We start from the raw sequence: 20141 nt of genomic DNA on the forward strand, positions 1-20141 counted from the left end.
AAAAGACAGAAAACTTAAATGCTCACCAACAGGAGACTTGATTTTAAAAATTAAAATATAACCAATCAAAAGAATGCTATGGAACCATTAAAATGAGTAAGGTGGTTCTAAATGACCCGAGTCAGACAAGTAACTTAACCTCCCCGTGCCTCAGTTTACTCATCTGCAAACTGTGGACAATAACAGCATCTCGTTCGCAGGGTTCTTGTGAGGAGTGAATGAGTTAAGCCAGGGAAAGCGCTTTTAACACAACCCGGCACACGGGAAACGCTCGAGAGGTTGGAGGTGGGGGTATGGACAGGTCTAGCATTCACTATGAAGTGAAAAGAGGAAGGTCCGGGCCACTGAGCACTACGGTGTGGAAAAAACAGTGCGCGCCGGGCCCGTGTGTGCGCACACGTGTCGCACGTCTCCGGCGACGACGCACAGGACGTTGGTGAACACTGGTCTCTTTCGGGGCTGGGGATGCAGGGAGGAAGGGAGGTTGTTGTCACCATACAGCCTTCCGAATTGTGTACCATGTATCTACTACCTACTTCAAAAACAAATTTTTTTTTTTAAAGAAAGTGGAATGAGGCTGGAAGATGAGAAGGGACGTTCCTCCTCTGGGGGGTCCAGCTCCACCATCATCACTCGCAGGCCTGAGGCACCTCTTCTCTTCTGGGAGACAGGAAGTGAGGCTGGGCAGCTGACACCCGGAGCGAACAAAAGGCACATGCTACCTGCCGGGCGGCTGCAGCGGCTTCGCCCAGGTGCGCCCAGGTGCGAGGAAGGACGCTCGTTCTGGCTGCCTCCACTGCCCTGACTTGGATCCCGTGTCCCACCACGAGCTCCAGAAGGCTGCTCTGTGCAGCAGGAAAGCAGAGCCAGGGCCCCGGAGAGACGCCCCCACAGCCAGCTTGCCGGCCTATAAGCCCCGCCATGTCCTCCCAAACATTCCCGGCACCTCACCTTCCTGTAACTCCAGCCATCAGCCAGAGGAGCACTGTGTGCTCTGAAAGGCCACGGGGCAGTGCCAACGGTGGGGACAGACACAGACGGCGGGGGGGGTGGGGAACGGAGCACCGTCTGCCTCGGTTGGGAAACCGAGGGTGGCGCACACGGTGCTCGGGCAGGTCTGAGATCACAGCCTGGCCGGAGCTCACCTTGGCAGTGCCCCTGCCCCACCTTTCCCTCCCTCCTTTGTCAATAAGATTGGATTGATTATCCAGGGGCTCGGAACGACCACTTCATTGGAGTAAAGTCCCCAAACCTTCTTGGTGGTACTCACAGCTTCACGCAGTTAAATCAGGCTTCCCGCTCCACCCACCCCACGCCTGACTCCCACCAACGCACACATAGAATAAACATAAAATTACAAATGGAAAATCACTCAAATGTCTTCTACCTGCAGAGAACAGAAGAAGCCGAGCGAAACACACTCGGTTCCTATTCCTGCAGCAGAAGGACGTTCTACAGCAGAAGACAAGGGTCAGGACCATCTGCTGGAAGCCAGGACGGCCTGGGGCAGGAGGCTGTGAGGCCTCATGTGGGCAGCCAGGTCAAGGCTAACCCATCTCCTTGGAAACTGGGTCCCTGGTTTGCCTGGTGATTTAGCAGGAAGAGCAAGGGTGGGGCTCACATTGTGAGGGGTGTTTAAATCCCTGAGGGACCCTGATCCCCACAGGAAGCCCCGCTCGCCGAACCCAGGACTGCCGAATGACAAGGCGGTAACTCCATCTGTCTCGGGCTGTTACTCAGTTCAGGATCCGGACCACAGGATTCCACAGCAGGAAACATGTGGGTCAGATACTTAGGAGACACTCAGGGCAGAAAAAACCTTAATTGGAGCTGGTGTCCAAAAGCCTCCCACCCAGCTCTCCACGTGAGAGAGGATACAAAAGTGGGTCACATTCTCCCAGCTGAATTGGTGTCTCTGTGGGCTCCAACCACACTTGAAGAAGTCCAGGGACACTGAGTGACCTGTTCTCCTTGCCAAGCCAGCCATTTCCTCCTGATCAGCCGCTGAAGGATTCTGCCCCACGCCCCACCCCCAGACTGAGGGGCAGCTGATTAACACCAGGAGGGCGGTGACATGTCAGGGACTGGGTAGAAGTAACGTCACCCAGGAGTACGCCACGCTGTCCTGCCGCCTTCCTCGCTCCGGCTGGGGGCAGACACCTCTGCCAGCCCTTTGCCCTGTCCGCCCCGGCCCGGCTCGGGGGAGAGAGAACACCGTGTGCTTTCTCACGGACTGCTGGGCCTGCCTGGCCTCTCTCTCTCAAGGGATCGCACGGCTCGTGCTGGGCAGGCTCAGGGAAGAACGGGGCTCCCCCTACCCCGCTCTGCACATACGGACCCCAAATGGGGGCCTGGCGACACAGGTGTCCACAGGCATCAGTTCTTTCGGGAACCCCACGGGCATGCCAAAGACTACCAAGCAGCTAGCCCCACAGCCCGCCTGCCACCATATACCTGCTTTCCAAAACTGGCAGGGGGACACCTGTCAGGCAGGGAGAGAATTCTGGAGTGACAAGGTCATAAGAAACCTGATTGATTGTTGGCATAACTTAAAAAAATCTTGAAAAGCGCCCCAAGACTTAATGCCCTCCCAAGGCAGATAGATACCTATGGGGGCTGATGTGCACATCTGGAAATTATATCCTGACTCCCCTCCAAGAGTTTAAAACACTCACTAACACATTCTTTATTCACACGACTCCAACTAGAAAATAAGTCTCTTGGCCCTCGACTCTAAGAGAAGAAAGAATTATTTTTACCCTGCTCACCACAGAATTCCCAGTGGAGCCTAGATCATAATGCAAGCTCAGTAAATATTTATTAATTGAATTAATGGATTATTAGGAAGGAAGGACGAATGGGGGAGATAGCCAGCACTTCTGAGTACCTCTGTGTTCCTTCCTCACTTCTATTATAAAGACGTCACAGCCAAAGTTGGAACCCCAGCCCTCTGACCCCTTCTCTGCCCGCTGTTGGCGGCCCTTGGCCGTGTGACGACGCATGGTACACACACCTGCTTACAGAAAAGACTATCCAGCACAACACGACCATGAAGAATAGAGAAGTTTCTTAAGTTTCCTTAAACTTCAGAAGAAGGAAAAGAACATTTTGGTCCAGCTACGCCCATAACAAAAGAACACCTTTCCCTCCGCGGACTGTGGTCTCCCCTTTTAATAAGGCTCATGGAGGATCAGGGCATAATAGGTCTTTAATAACCGAGTAGAACAGCAGTTGGTGCCCAGCACCCTTTCATAACAGAAGTTCAAAAGCACTTTGGCTCGAACATCATAATGCCCCTGCGAGCTATGAAGGCACAGATATCATTATCTCCATTTACGGTTGGGGAAAGTAAGGCAAGGGGAGGTTAATTAGCTTGCCCGAGGTCAGGAGGGACAGGGAAGGGGCGTAGGATTCAAACTCTCGGCGGCAGGAGCGAGCTAACTCTGGCCACCCTAACGACGCGCCCACGCTAGGCTTAAGGGAGATGCTTTCCTTCTCTGCTGTTTCTGCTGAGAAGCTCAGAGCTCGTGCTTGGGAGCCATACTTCCCGGGTTTCGGTCCAGCTCTGTTCCCAACTAACTTGACCTTGAACAAGTTACTTAAGGTTCCCAGGCCTCAGTTTCTGAATATGTGAAATGGTTACAGCGGTGTGTATCTCAGAAACCACAGGGAGGATTAAGTGAGACGATGCACGTAAAAGGCCACTGTCATTCATTTTCTCCTTTTCTAAATGAGCACATATCACTCTCATAACAAAAAAACGCAGTTACATGAGAAAAAGGTGGCGCCCACTCTGGGTTTAGTTTTCACAAGGCCATAAATGACATATGACTAACAGGCGTTTCGGATTCTCCCGATAAAATACCCCGGGACCCCAAAGGTGACCTGCAACATAAAAGTCCTTATTTGATTCCCACTAACTTCTGTTGGCCTCTCAAGGTTAAGAGCAAGTGGCGCCATGGACAAAGGGATGCCTGACTGAAGGTTTGAAAAGCTGGCCAACTGCACCCAGCCTAGCGAGGCCAACTCTGGATTCCTGGCAAGCTGAGCCCTGGGTTTGACATGCCATTCTCTGAGTGCCCAGACCAAAGACGGCCAACGCTTTCTAGGTACCACTGTGTTCCTGATCAAGTGACCCGACAGGAGTTGTTCAGAGATGACAGTGTGGCTCAATCCTGGTAATACTCCGCAGGAGGCTGGAAGAGAAGTGGGGGGCTCAGAGAGGAAAGCTGCCCAGTCAATCTTGGTACACGCCCAACAGAGACACTGTGACATATCTGTGTGGGTGTCCTTGGGGCGCATCTGAAGAACAGCAGCAAAAATCCAAAGTTACTTTGGTCACTGCCAAGATATGAAGCTTTAACTCATTCAGAGATGAGCAGAGAACACGGGACATGCATAGGACAAGATGCTAAGAGCTGGCAACGCTCATTCATTCGACTCACGAAATGTGTACTGATTACCTATGTACTCGGGGGAAAAGAAGGCTCAGTGTAATGGGCAGGACACACAGACACACACCTGGACCTCCACTAACCTAGCTGATGGCCCCACATCTCCTGGGTACCTAGGCCAGTAAAATGGGGAATCCGATGGGAATAAACTGTACACTGCTGGCCTCCTGGCCTCCACAAGCCTTGCCAGGACAAGGAGGGCCCACTCACACCTCTCCTGGAACCCTGCTCCTCCTCCCAGGAGGAACCACCAGAAAAAGTTCTATGCAGTGGCTTCTCACTGTTCAGAACTAAAGAGTAAATTCCAAACTTCTCCCTGTGGCCACAGATCCGCCTCCTGCCAACTCCCCGCACACCTTGCTCCAGCCCTGCTAGGCTTATTGCTCGGGCTCCTGCTGTCCTCTCTGCCTATCATTCAGGTCTCCATTCAAAGTCACCTCCTCAGATCTGGCTAAAGTCATGACCTTCACCCTCATCCCAGTCACTGCCCACCTCACTGCCCTGTTTTATTCTTCCTGTTTCTCTTTTAGCCATTCTAGGCTATTTTGTTCACTTGTTTACTGCCTGTCTCATCCACAGAATATAAACTTCATTAGACCATGTATCTTGGCGAGCTGGTTCTTGGCTATATCCCCAGCACCTACAACACTGCCTGGCACATACCAGGTGCTCAGTAAGTCTTCCAATTCCACACATATTTACTGAGCGCCTATAAAGTTTAGGTACCGAACTATAACAGTATACCAAGACACTACACAACACCTCTGCCTACAAAGAGCTTTTGAATCTGTTGGAAGACAAGATTAATAAATCATGGTGAAATAATAGCTGCCACTTCAACCAAGCAGGTGCTCAGTACCCAGTGCTCTTCTAAGCATCTGATAGGTGCTACTTAATTTAATCCTCCTAACAACTCCACGAAGGAAGTATGATTACTGATGGGGAAACTGAGGCACAGAGAGGTTAAGTTACTTGCTGAAAGTCACACAGCTCATAATGGCAGAAACAAGATGCACACCCAGACAGTCTCGGTACAAAGTCCAAGGGCTTTACTTCCTATTGGCTGAGTGTCAGCACCCTCAGCAGCTGTTCCCTGTAGGCAGAACTGGAGAGAGAGCAGACTCACGAGGGACGGGCTGCCCTGTTCTCTGACCTCAGCGAGAGGGAGACCGCCGGGTTTACGCCCGTGTTGCATACTGGATGAGGAGGGAGCTGACAGGAAGCATGGTCTAATGCAGCGACAGGGTCAGGATGCCTGAGTTCTGGTTTTAGGTGCTATGAAACACCCAGGCACATCAACCGGTACTTGATGAGTTTACTTTTTGTACTGATCCAGATGCTGCGAGGGATGCAAAGATGAGTCCCATAGACATGCTGGCCTCAGCAAGCTCAGAGTCATGCCCGTACACATGGAGCTGAAACAGAGGCAGAAAGTGGCGGCTGCCGTAAGAAGATGCACAAACTGCTATGGGATTTTAACAGTTATTTAGCCTCTAGGGGCAACAGGTGCCAAACCATAAAAAGGGCTGGTTTACAAAACCCCCAAGGCCCTCTAGCTCTGACAGCACAGATCTGGAGCAGCACAAAGGTCAAGTTTTATTCTGGTTAATGGTTCAAAGTTCATAGCCACTGACTTGTTCTCCCACCTATGAGAACAGTCCCAATTTCTTTGGGCAACATCTTATAGCAGCGGAGGGCACTAAAGATCTCTCATTTAAATAATGCAGCCAGATGTGGGAATGAAGCCAAGAGTGTTCTGCCCTCCTCCACCTCTCCCTGGCTTTTAAGCCCACAAACCCTTTTACTTGAAGGAGGTGACCTTTCTGTGAATACGGTGTTATAATGTGGAGACTGCTCCTTATGCGCCTCGCTCACGCCTCTATCCCCAGTGTCTAGCGTACCTCCTAGCTCACAACAGGTGCTGAGTAAGGTCTACTGAGCTAAACCTGAGCATAGTCAGGTCTAGAAATCCTCCACTAGACAAAGAAATCTCGGTCGGTGTTCCTGGAGTTGCTTTACAGCTCTCAGCCTCTCCCAGGGAAGCAGACAAGTTGCTTGCTATTCAAGACTCCTCCTCACTTCTGCTGCTACCACCCTGGTCCCCCAACCTGCCATCACCTCTTGCCTGACAGCTGCAATAGTCTGTCTCCCAACTGGTATTCTTGCTTCTGTTTGCTCCTTGCAATCCAGTCACGATCTAGCAGCCAGAACAATCTTTGAACACTTAAATCTGACCTTATCACCTTTCTGCTTAAAATCCTCCAATGGCTGCTAACTGCACTTGAAATCGAACCCGAACTAGTTCTTTCCACCTTCATAGCATTTACCACTACTGAAATTATTTTTCCTTCTTATTCTTTGACTCCCTCCTCTAGAATGTCCTGCTACAGGGCAGGGGCTGTGTCTGTCTTCACCTCTGTAGCCCCAGTGCTTGGAACGGTGCCTGCCACATAGTAAACACTTACTATCGAATGGATGAATCTCCATCCCATAGAGAGAACTTATAATTACGAGGACTACAAATTTCACCAGGAAACCGTGAATGACACACTGGCATTTAACAGCTGGGACCTCTATTTATGATTCAAAGTCCTGCTTTAAATCAGAAGAAACTTGGGATATCTGCACACTTTAATGGCCCAAGAGATCAGTATCACCTAGGGTCAAAAGCCAGGAACTAGAGCCCAGCAGTTTTAACAGGGAGCTCAGAGCCAAACCACTCAGGGACAGAACCTCAGAACAAACTCTGACTTGCCTCCAGGTCCCTTACCGACACACCTTGTGCCTCGATTTACCCAGCAGTTGGCCAGGCACACTTCCCTAGGTTCTGTGAGTAGCAGAAGAAAAAATAATTAACAGTTATAGCATACTTAGATTGGAGGTGCTGCAAGCTACACGTCTCATCATCCGTAAAACTTGATTTGCTGCCGTACCCGCCTCCTCGGCCTTCCTGGGGCTAACCTGACAGTGGGTACTGCTCAGTCAAGTTCAGCACACAAGGAGGGGGGGCACGTGGGACCTAACAGGCTGGGTGTCCAGACCTACGTGTCCTGGTTACCAGGTTCAAGAAAAAGGAAGGTGGTTGGGGTGGGGGTGATGAAAAGGAGGTGAGAAGTGCAGTTTGGGCTCCAAGTGGTTAATTCTGCAGACTTACATATACAGCGGGCCATACAGGTGAGACATGTGCCTACAATGTGTACCTTCCAGGACCGCTCACTGGGAGAGGTGGAACGGGGAGGGGACAGTTCAATCAGACTGGAGAGGGGACGCGCAGCCCAAATGGCCAGACCTTGGCAGCACTGAGTTTGGGGAAATATGGAGGAGCTCTATACACGGGGTCCGGATGCTGAGAGTGGGGCTCAGGTGAGGGAAGACAAGAGGACGCGGGACCCCGAGTGCTGACAGGCGATGACAACCAGCCGACGCGGTGAAATGAGCAGCAGAGTGGGTGGCACGGACACCTGTGGAGGCGACCCCCAGGAGGCGAGGACGCCCGGAGGGTGGTCTGCGGCGAGCGGCGGGAGGCAGCGGCGGCTCGGCGGGGCGAGGAGGCCGGGCCCAGCCCAGGGCGCCAGGCCGGGGGCTCAGCCAGTGGGTCTGAGCGGGGTCGGGGGCGCCCTCCGCGGCCCCTCCCCGGGAGACAAAGGGCCGGCGGCTCCCCCGAGCCCGGGCGCGGCGCGGGCCCCGGCGCTACGGGCGCGGGCTGGCCTCGGCGCTTACCTGGGCCGCCCGACCCGGCCTGGCCGGCGGGGGCTGCGGGTCCGTGCGCAGCGCGCGGCGGCCTGTTCCGGGGCGCGCTCAACCCGAGCAGCCGCGGCGGCGGCGGCAGCAGCAGCAGAAGCGGGAGCGGCCGCCTCAGCCTCCGCCTCCCGCTCCGTGAGTCACCGCGGCGGGGAGGGAAGGAGGCGCCAGGCCGCCGGGGGAGGGACCGGCGAGGGGGGCGGCATCTGGCTCCGCGCGGGCGGCGGAGGCGCGGCCACGGCGACGCCCCGGGGTGGAGGGGCCGCGGCGGGCGGGCTCCGGGGGCGGGGCCTCGCGCTGGGGGGGCGGGGCCGGCGTGCGGAACCCTCATTGGCTGCATCGGTCAGCGGGGGCGAGGCTTCCTGCCGCAGGGCCGGAGCTCACTGGGCTCCTCGAGCTGGGGGCGGGGCCACTAGCCGGGCTGGTGGAGCAGGGTCGCCGGGAGCCGCGGAACCGCAGTCGGAGCAGAGGGGAGGAGCGGAGCCGAAGGTGGGCAGGGGAGGGGGGGCGGGAGCAGGGGAGAGGAGGTGGCCTGAGGGCGGAGCCCCGGTCCAGGATGGAGCTGACGCTGAGGTAAAGCGGCTTCGCCTGTCCCTCGCTGCTCCAGGAGCATAGTAATCCCATAAAAAAAAAATGGCCTCACCCATACACGGGTCTGGATTTACAAATGGGAGCTGCCAGACCGGGCTTCCCGGTGAGTCCGGTTTACCCAGGACCCCTGGAATTCTGAAATGGACGAGGGTGTTAGACATTTAGAGGCGGGGTCTTCCTGAGTCTTGGAGCTGGGAACATTGCTACCCTTTGAAGCAGTTAGGCCCGCACTTGAAGTGGGAGCCACGGAGCCCAGAGAGCCCAGGGACGGGCCTCCGTGGGTCCGTTAAACGTGTTTCGGTAGTGAGTGCGTTTTTCTGGAGGAAAAGGGGTCCATGATGAAATGTTTCTATGAAAGTCCGACTCTGTTATCTGGCTCTCTCTGGACAGAGTACAGAGAAAAAGAACCGTTGATGGGCAAAATGCCCATTTTTGTCTCATTTTCATTTGTTGTCTCATTTTCAACATTTAACAGTTACAGTGTGACACTAGCCGCAGTTTAGAAACCCTTCTGTCCCGCTTACCGCAACCTTTTCATCCCTTTTTTGTCCCATCTGATTCCACTCTCCAGACATTTCTTCCCCTTCCCTATGCAAGAAAGATAGAAGATGCTTTTCCTTCTGACTTTACTGTGTTTATATTCTGTAATGTCCATATTACTCTTTTATTTAACACTATTGTAGTTACAACTGAGTAATACTTTAATTTTATCAAAAGCTTCGAGAAGCCAGAAATAGATGTTAATCATGTCTCTTACCCATCAGTGTTTGGACTACCAAGCCAGTAGCAAGAACTCAACCAGTATTTGCCAACACAGTGTACCAGCTGGTCCTTCAAGTGTCCCAGAACACAGCAATGCAAAAAAAAAAAAAAAAAAAAATGTGCGTTCAAATTATTTTATGTAAATATTAATATTTAAACAAATGAATGAAAATCAAACAAATTGTAATCATGCTAAGTGAAATAGGTCAGACAGAAAAAATTGAAAACCACATGATATCACTCATATGTGGGATATAAACCTAAAAGCAACAGATAAACAGGACAAACAGAGACTCGTGGACACCGCAAAAGACTAGTGGTTACCAGAGGGGAGGGAAAAGTGGAAGGGAGGAGGTAGCTGGGATAAGAGGAGTCAAATATGTGGTGACATTGAAGAATTTTAAAAAATAATTTTAAAAAGTCAAGTTGCTTGCTATTCAAGACAAATAATAAAATAAATTATATTTTTAAAAAGATATGCTTAAGGATGAAGGTGGGAAAGGAATGCATAAGATGAAAATATGTCAATGTGAAATGGATCCTTTTCCTTTTTTCCTTTTTTCCAAATTTTCATAAATACAGTTTTTATAGTTCGAAATTATAACAAGTTCATCAACACAACCTATAAGTCAACTACTGCATCAGCTCAGAGCATTTCTGGACAGATAGCAGTATTACTTCAGGATTAACTCAGGCTCCATCCATCTGTAGGGTTTTAGAATGGAACGTTGAAGGCTTACGAGATAGGGAACATCTGTTCTGACAGCCCAGCACCCGTTTCTTCTTCTTGCGGAACTGCTCCTCCCCACTCTCTACCCCCCTGAGGTGCCGATGAGGCTACCAATTACAGTATCTACCCTCTCCCTACACAAAACAAACAAACAAACAAACAGGAAAGACACAGGACCCAAGCTGGACCAAGCCAAGTGCTACATTCTCTTGAAGCTGGCTTAGTAGTAGCAAACTGCACCAATCCGAGTTCTTCCCTGAAACTTTCTGAATTAGAAATGAAGAGAAGTTCTCTCTTTCCTATTGGATCGACTGTAAGGATGTGACCTCGAAAATGTTAACACCGTCTTCCATCCCCCACATGGAAAATTCTGAAAGAATGAGGCAATGTTACTGGACAGAAAGATTTGGAGCGAGGGAAGGGGAAAGGGAGAGAAAAGTAGAGACCCCTAACAGTGTGTTCCTCAGTTTCAACAGACCTTGTACCAGCTTTGCTCACACCACCCCACACTTAACAGGCCCCCAAATCTGCCTCTCCTCCAGTACCACCCGCTTCAGGAACTGGCACCACTCCACCCAGCTGTTTACACCAGCAACTTAAGAGAGTATCCATGACGCCACTCTCTCCTTTATCCCTCACATCCGGTCTATGTTGTTTCCACCCCCAAAGCATATCTTGAATCTCCCCCTTCCCCCCATCTCCACTGTTCTGTCCTAGTTTAACCTGTAATCGGCTCTCCCCTTCATCCGGCAATAACTCCCAAGTGCTCTCTCATTCAGGTTTTCCTGACCACCCCCCTAATCCATTATCCACACAGCAACTAGAGGTATCTTAAAATGTACTAACATTGTCAGACCTCTGCTATTCGAAAAATTCTCTTTTTCATAATGAAGTTCAAAAGCATGGCTATGAGGCCCTGCATCATCTGGATCCAGCCTGATATTGAAGCACCTTTGCCTACTGGGCTCCAGATACACGCAGGCCTTCTCGCTATCCCTCCATCACAGGGTCCTTCTTTGTGCTTAAGGACTTCTGAATGTCCAATTCCTTTTGCCTCAGTGGCTCTTCCCTACGTTTCCCCACTTCATCTGACTGAATATTTGGTCTTCTTCGGTCTTCTGCAAGGAGACTTTTCTTACCCTATGCTGCTACATCCAGTCCGGTGTGGCCATAATTTCCTAGAGGACAAGGACGTCGTTGTGAACCATCCCCATCGAGCAAGGGCGGTCCCTGGCACATGCAGATGCTCAACAAATGTTATCACATGAATAAATACACGTCTAAAGACCCCACTCAGGACTTTGCCTCCCACTGGCCAGCCACTCCTACTTCCCCACCTCCAATAACCCTCTGCTCGTTCTTCACTCATCACATTATGGTTCTCTATTCTATCCTTTCAGCTTTGGCGAGGGCTCTCTATGCTCCCAGATAAACATACATCTTTAAATATGTGCTTTCTGGAGCCAAAAAACCCCTCTATCTTCTATACCAACAGTCTCCAACCTTTATGGCACCAGGGACCAGAGCTCCTATGAGAATCTAATGCCTGCTGATCTGAGGTGGAGCTGAGGCCGTGATGCTAGCGCTGGGGAGCGGCTGCAGATACAGCTGAAGCTTTGCTCCTCGCCTACCGCTCACCTCCTATGTGGCCTGATTCCTAACCAATACTTCTACTCTATACCAAAGGGATAACTACGACAGTAAAATTTTCAGGCCAAGTATGAAACAACAGTGGAGCCACAGAAGGCTGCAAAGAAAGAGAGCTATTTCGAAGCAGTTACAGCAACAGTAGTTGTCCAATTTTACCCCGTAACAGAACCTTCCTACCTATGAGTTGAACAGGTACAAAGTGAGAGTGGGGGAGAAAGGAAGAGACTGTTACTGAATAAAAAGAGATTTTTTTTAGGAAAGAAAAAAATGAGAACCAATTTTTTTTTTGAGAACCAAATTTTAAACATTAATAATTCCCAGTTATATGGGAAGTAAAAAAAAATTGCCTTTTGCCGTGGTCCCTGTTTGTCATCCTGTTTGCATTTGGTACAGCTCTAACTGCTCTGAGGACAATGATAAGGAGGCTAAGCGCACGGGAGACAGAGTGCCACAGTCACGCGCCATTCTCCTGTTTCGCCTTGGCAAATAACTTGTCATCTGATTTTACTTTGGAGATAATAAGGAATTATTAAACACGATGATGAAAGCATTTTGTAGATCGGTGAATATACATTTTGTGTCATGAATGGGGTATGTGCAGCTGGGAACATCTGGCCCTCTGCCAGCCTGTCCCCAGAGTGTTGGTTTCCGCAGCATCTAATGGGTAGATCCTCCCCGCACCACAGAACCCTGCTTATACTGTACTTGGGAACAGCATAAAGAAATAATTACTCATTTCCTTGGCCGAGTTTTGGTAGACCAACATGCCTTGTGAACGTATTTTTTTTTTCCTGGTAAGTGAATTATATCTGCAGCCTCCAACATTCTAATCACTCAGTAAAGACAAACCAATATAGGACCTCGATTTGGATCCAAATACTCAGCCTGTTAGCTTTTCAGCATAGTAGTCTATCACTTTTTTTCTCTGATGGCTATCATCCAATTAAGTATAAAAAAATTTGCATCTCTCAAAGCAAAGAGCCTTTATTCTCTGGGAATAAAGGATAAAACAGCTGTCACTGCTCCCAGCACTTACTTAGTGCACCTGTAGGTGTTGCAATGTTATCAGTGAATTCAGGTGAGACTGAAACAACCATTCCTGGCAGTTCCTTCTGCCCCACTGGGGTGCAGACTTTCCCGTAGTTTATTGTTATAAAATAAGTAGCATGGCCTGTTACTACTAAATATTTGTAGCTTTGCTCCTACCCTTCACCATTGTCAGAGTAGAAAATTTTCAAGCCTATCCGAGACTATAAACCCTCCTGTTTCACATTCGAATGTTTAGCTAGGGGTTTTCTTAAAGCCTCTTTGCTATTTCTTCAGACTGAGGTATGGCTTTGCAGTAATGTGACAGACAGATTTAGCATTTTGGTCCAGCAGAGATTGCTCAATCTAAATGAACTTTGTGGTTTGGTCTGCTCCTCACCCCTCTCCCCTCACTTTCTTCATTACTATTCTTCCGGGAAATTACTTCCCATTAGCTGTATTTGCCCCCAGCTGGCGAATCAGATGGTGCTCTTTTTTTTTTATATATATAGTTAATAAACACTAAAGGCTGAGGGCGGAACATATGCACCCGGGTGCCAGCTAATGAAGAGCCTCACATGAAAGCTTATGCAAAGGGGACAGGCATGGTGCAAATGTCCTGGGATCCGAGATTACGCACTCTTCTCCCACACACTGCATAACAGATAGAAATGATTATTAATTATTTAAGCAAAGAGCATGAGAGCCAACACAGGCAGGGGGAAAAAAAAAAAAAAGAGGAAGCTGCACTCAGGGATCCTCTGCTGAGATCATTTTAATTAGCACAACTACAGCGCTAAGGGAAATATATCAAGATACTTCATAGCTAAAGAATTTCAAAAAATTCTCCACATTTTTTCCCTTAAAAAAAGGTTACATTTGTATACATTGCTGACAAACTGGAATATGCAAATGATGGCTTCCACAGGCTCCCTCCCATGATGACATGTGTGTATGTGTGTGTGTGTGTTGGGGGGTGTGACATGGGAAGGCTCAGTCCGGTCTTCATAAGTTCCAGTGAATCCTGAGGCTGCGGGTTTCAAGTGTCCCCTCAAGAGGCGTCTTTCTTCCTTCTACACATTAAGGACGGGGAAACTCCGGAGTTGAGGCTTCATCCAACCTGAGTTCCTTCTTTGTACTTTGGACGGAAACCTTCATGGGATTTTCACTTCAAATTTCAAAACTTTTACCATTCCTGGTAGGTCTTACTTTTTCTTGGTGTCTGTCATGATACCTAGAATGGTTTCTCCCTACCAGATAAGCTGTGACATTATTTAAAAAGTTAACTGAAAAAAGGCATAGTTTTGGCCTTATTTTCAAATTCTTGGGCTATCCTCACTTGCTGGAAACTCGTGGGTATTTCTACTACAGCCCAACTATTATTTGTCCCCTTCCTGCTGCTGACACATGGTTTTCATTTCTAATTCAGTAACATTTAGAAATCGAGCTCATTATTCTTATAACTTGGCTCTATAACGAACAAGAGACCGTGTTTCCTTTGCAGGTGTCTTTTTCTGACCCTGTCCTGGTATTCACACTTCTTTACACTAAATTCTTACAGGACCTTTCAACTGAATTAATTCAGATCTTCATCAACATCACATGTCACTTATTCTGTAGCCCCTGACTCGTTCAAGCAGTCTTCAGTCAAAAAGTATTTATTGAGCGAATGCCAGGTGCATGTCACTGTGCTAGGCAAGGGATAAAGCAGCAAATCAGACAGATTGTCCTTATCCCCATGATGGGTAAGGCAGACGCCGATGCGTTACAGAACTGAATAATTCATTGCACTATATAGTTAAGTGCTAAAAGCTGAAATACAAAGGCTGTAAGATCACATATTTGGGAATCTAACTTTGTATTGAGTCAAGGAGAGCTTCTTTAGGAAAGTCATATTTAAGATTACACTGGAGGTGTAAGTAGGGGTTTACTAGTAAAGAGAGACTAGAAGAGGATAGCACACAGTGGGACCATAAAAAGGCCATAAGGAGGAAAGAGAGCATGGTGAGATCAAACGACTGAGTGAAAAGGCCAGATGGTTGGAGGGCAGTGATGGAGAAAGAGGCCCCAGTGAGGCCGGCAGAGGCCGGGCCCAGATCGTACAGGGCTTCATAGGTCATGCTAACATTTGGTCTTCATTCCAAAAGTAATAGGAACTACTGAAAGGTTTAAACAAGTATGTGACATGGTTAGATTTGTATTTGAACTATGGCTTTAGCATAGTGAATCAACTAAAATAGAACAAGAATGGCTTATTAGCTATTTCTGCATAACGAACCACCTCAAAACTTAGTGGCTTAAACAAGCATTTGTTTTTTGCTCAGGGGTCTGCGAATTGTGTAGTGTGGGTCTACTTCAGGCTATGAGTTGACTATGACTGCTGAGTTGGGCTGGGACCGGCAGGGTGTAGCTAAGGGTAAGGATTAAGTCTGCTCCACGTGAGTCCTCATTCTCCTTGGACAAGAGGCTCCACCAGCAAACCCCTCTTACGATGAATGGAGAAGTGCAAGAGCATAAAGCCGGACTGTGGAAGCACAGTGAACACCTCTCCAGGAGTCGCGTCCGTAAACACTCCATTGACCAAATCCAGTTTCACAGCCAGGCCCTAAACAGTGGGATGAGGAAGTATGTTCCACCTCAAGCGAGGGATGTATGAGTCAATATCTGTTGAGTAGCAAATCTAGTATATCAAAGCAGCTCTGATCAAAGTATTTTCCATTGAGGGAAATCAAATAAATGGCAGAGTCTAGCCACATGCTAAGCCACCTTGCTTTAGCTTCTAAACCGCTTTAATTTTTCCCAAACCCTTTAACGAATAGGATATAAAACTGGTATAACATTATTAGCTTAGAAGTACTTTGACCATTTAGGGAACAGTTTAGGGTCCTTGACCCCAATTTTTTGAGGATACAGCACATACCATAATGATGAATGGTTTTACAAGTTTTCGGGAACAAATTGATCCCTTTCTGTGCTTACTTCTATTTAAACATGAGATTAATTTCCTCCTGTCAGGGCTGGCTCGAGCTTGCCCAGAAATGCTCAGTCTTCTGCCAATTGCTCCAAAGCTACCAAGTCTACAATGGATTCCATATGGGAAGGAGAGGAAGGCATAGTAGGTCTCAATTTATTTGGGCGGGTCTGGCACACTGCTATGTACTCTCATCAATTTTTAGATTTAATTTATTATCTTTTGCATTACAAAATAATTTATTTTTTTGAAGGGAAGAGAAAATCTGTCCCCCCACCCACTGCTGCCCAAAGTCCTGATTTCTTATTGCACATTCTTGGGCTCAAGTTTAACTGGGATTCATCCTTTCCTACCATTCTTACCGTTAGGCATGCATTCACAGCAACAGTCCTGGGTCTTTAATAAGAAGCTTGTCTTGCTGTGGACATCAATATTTTGGCGGGGTGTGAGGCTGGGGCAGGGGAGAGTTCATGTAACTTGGGAGCAGCTCTGGGGAGTGAAAGTGAACTATTTTTAGCTGAATTCAAGGGCAGGCAATTCACTTAAAGGATCCAAAGGCTTTAACAATAGCTCAGACAGACTTTAATGAGTAGTTAGACTGAAATAGCTCCAGGCTCCAGGGGGTAGCCCAGCTTTCCTGGAAGATAAGAAGGCGCTTGTATGGTTTGCACCATGAAGCAGCGTCAGCTCCTTCCATGCCCCTAGCACAGCGCTCAGCATGGGAGCATCTCTGCTCATCTTACTAATTGGTGGCTAAGGACAGACAGAAAAGAAAGGGACATTTATTTCACCAATAAGTAGAAAACGCTTTCTAAATAAAGAACAGAAGACAGGCTCACAGAGAAGAGGAGGGAGTCCTCAAGAAGGCATACAGGTGACACTTGGGACTTTTTAAAACAACTTTAAGCAGGCAATTTCTGTTCAGAGTAGGAGACACATAGAAACAGCATGCTAAAGAGGCTACAGTGTCTGGAAAGATAAAGGGACTACTTCCATTTCTGCTGCTAATGACACCCTGCTGAGACAGACTATAATATTAACACACGAATTCCCACAGACCCAGTAACATTCTTTCATTAGGATGTCCTGGGTTATTATAACATCACTGAAAGAAAATATAACAGAAAAAGTAATTTGTTACCTCCAAGAAAGGTAAAAACATGGGTAACAGAACTGTGCGCTTTTCCCCACATTATTTATGATCTTAATTTCCTATTACTTCAAGTTATCTAGCGTACGAATATAAGCTTCCTTTAGTCAAACCAGACACAATGCCTCTATTTTGTATTCTCAAAATGTTTTTAAGATTTTAAATAACTTTAATAAAAGTATTATTTTACTTTTATACAGTTCCTTATACTGTAGTTTCAAAGCAATTCATACAGTCAATAACCATTCTTCACAAAATATCAACATGAATTTTGGAAGGAGACTTGACAAAATGGGGTAAAAATTACGTATAAGAGTAGCAGAATTAGAACTAGAAATAGAATGACAAGGTTCAGGACACACCACCCAAAAGTATGGCACCTGGGCATACTGAATTTTTAAGCTGAAGGAATCTGAGAAGTGGCAGGTGCAGGAGGGCTCTCTCACCTTCCCCAGAAGCAGGTCATAAAACCCTGATGAGAGAAGTGCCCTCCTAATCCCTGGAGGAAGGAGCATCCTCATCTCCAAACACAAGGGGCATAGAAAGGAATCTGAACAAACAGATCTTGCTAAGTTCCCGTCAGGTTACCACCCTTAGCTTGCCCTTGTCCTACATCTCTCCGTGACTTTCCACTCTCCATCAAATCTAGCATAAACACACGCAGGTTTAATTGTTTTTCTGAGTCTTCATTCCATTATTAAGGCTCCCATGTCATGTAAAACTTAAATGAATCTGTATGCTTTTCTCTTGTCAATCTGTCTTTTGTTATGGGGTCTCAGACAAGAACGTAAAAGGGTAGAGGGAAGATGTTTTTCCTCCCCTACAGGAGTATTCTAGCTTTCTCTCTATTTAATATCCTCCAAAAGAACTGAATCATGCAAATATTTTAATGAGATATGCAGTTTACAAGATCAATTAAAAGATAAAAAATTATAAAGAGATCACTTAGATCAAATTGTATAGTATTATTTCCAAGTGTAATATTTTTTACAATATACAGATACACATCTGAAGTAATATTTCTAAGGACCCAGCTAACTATGATAGAATAACAAATATATTCTTCTATTGTTAGGTTCATTTAAAGCACAATTTTATCATTGTAAAATGAAACACTTGGTGATGCAGCAGGATATCTAAACTTCTATTAATTATATGAACACTTAAGTCATATTTTAAAAAAAAAAAAAAGGACTCCATCCAATATCTTTTAGAAAATTTAACAAAAAGAGCCAAGAAATGTATGGCGTTTATCAGCACTCAGTAAATGTCTGATGAGAGAATGACACAATCAGAAGGGGGAGCAAAAACTTTCTTTGCACCTACGGTGTCATTAGATTTTTCCAAAACATGTTTTCTTCTCTTCAATTTCAAGACATCATCCCCACCAGGGAAAAAGCGCATTGAGTTTTGCAAACCAAAAAGGCCTCCCGTACACAGTTCGCCCAACACTTTGATTGTAACAAAAGTAACTTGGCATAATCAACCTCCCACTCGGGCAAGAATAGCACTGTGGGAGGTCATGAGGGCCTTGTGGGGGCAGACATGCCACTGGTCCAGTTACACTCTCAGGAGAGAGGCAGGCATGTGGGTGAGCACACGCTCACATCCTCATTTCTCCTCCAAGCTCACAATGCATTTTTCTCTCTCAAGTGCAAAGTGGATTCAGGTACACCTATATGTACTCCCTTATATGAGTGTTGCTCATGCTATTCTCCTGCAGGGGAGCGAACCACTCCTACTTCTGGGAAACAGGATGAACAGAAATGCCACAAGACTGAGGGCGGGAGACTGAGATTTCACCTGTTTGCTCCAAAAGTACAAATGCTCCTTTCCTGAGTAAATGTGAAACAAAATATTTAAATAAATGAGTATAAGCTCAGAGCTTTAGAAACCAAATCTAAGGCATAATTTACTGACTTAGAATAAAATTGATGTAATTTACCAAGACCTAGATTAAAATTGAGATGCTAACCAAGTTATTTATTTTTCAAAGATGAAGTAGTAAAAGCATCACGTTTTCTAAGATCATGATCAAATCAGGATTAACTCAACCAGTTATAATCTAATTCAGGCCAAATATTTGCCTTTTGCCTAAATTACCTCTTTCATTATCGTTGAGGATAAGTGCTTCAGTTTTCAACTTGGCCTATTTTACGAGCATTGGAGGAAAGATACCAAGCCTAAAGACACCAGGTTTACATATGGGCCACCCAAAACACATTAATCTCCTCTCACAGGAAAGAATAGCCCCATGTGATACAATTGAGCAGTGACAGAAAAAAGTACCTGACCTATGAAGACATTTTAGTATATAAAAAGACATAATTAACTTAAGCCCTTCAACCATGTATTGAAATTATGACTATAACATAAAATCAGAGGTTCTTGTGGGAAGGCCTCAAAAATTCATGGTCACAGTTGCCAGATACTGGGGGCAGAGGATCTGTGGCTGATGCATAATCTTAGTGAGAACTCTGGCCTGCATAACGGTCCTCTTTTCCAACTCAAAACAAAAGTGGTGGCTCTCCTTGATGTCCTTTATAGAAAACCATTTTTTTACTTGTTATTTTTAATTATAGTCCATAGTCTGAGTTTGTATGGAATGTGATCGTCTCAGAGAAAGACAAAGATTAGGAAGCTTCTAACCAACAGCCTCAAACCTCTCAGCTTTCCTGGTCTCTGCTTGCAACAGCATGGACTCTTGAGAACATGGCCGACTCCTTGTGTCTGAGGCCCTTTCAGCATTGCAGTCTCTCCACTTTGCTATTAGTGTGAGCAGGGAGAGGGATTTCAAAAAGAAGTGAGTCGGGAGGCCAAAAGGCCATATTCTAAGGGAATATATAGAAGAGACTTATATTTAACCTTTTTTGTGACTTTATAAAAATAGTAAATGCTAGTTAACCTAGTTTCTAAATCTTTAATTCCATGGTCAGACAGACTGGAAGCAATTACAGCTTGTTCATGGGGTCTGTGGGAATGCTGAGTTTTAATTTACATATTAATGCTGGAAAACATTTTGAGAGGCAAAGAAGAGCATTCTTTGGTCTTAATAATGAATAGAAT

The 20141-nt window shown here is 46.9% G+C and overlaps 1 protein-coding gene across 1 annotated transcript in view; it reads right to left on the minus strand.

Annotated features, from left to right (window-relative positions):
• Positions 1-8403, minus strand: part of CTNNBIP1 (catenin beta interacting protein 1) — a 43993-nt gene extending 35590 nt beyond the window's left edge. Inside the window, exon 1 of the mRNA XM_016163604.2 lies at positions 8175-8403. The gene's annotated coding sequence lies outside the window, so the exon portion shown is untranslated. The remainder of the gene's footprint in view (positions 1-8174) is intronic.
• Positions 8404-20141: the final 11738 nt, after the last annotated feature.

The sequence above is a fragment of the Rousettus aegyptiacus genome, unplaced genomic scaffold (genome assembly GCF_014176215.1).
Source record: "Rousettus aegyptiacus isolate mRouAeg1 unplaced genomic scaffold, mRouAeg1.p scaffold_m13_p_1, whole genome shotgun sequence".
In the NCBI taxonomy this organism is placed as follows: domain Eukaryota; kingdom Metazoa; phylum Chordata; class Mammalia; order Chiroptera; family Pteropodidae; genus Rousettus; species Rousettus aegyptiacus.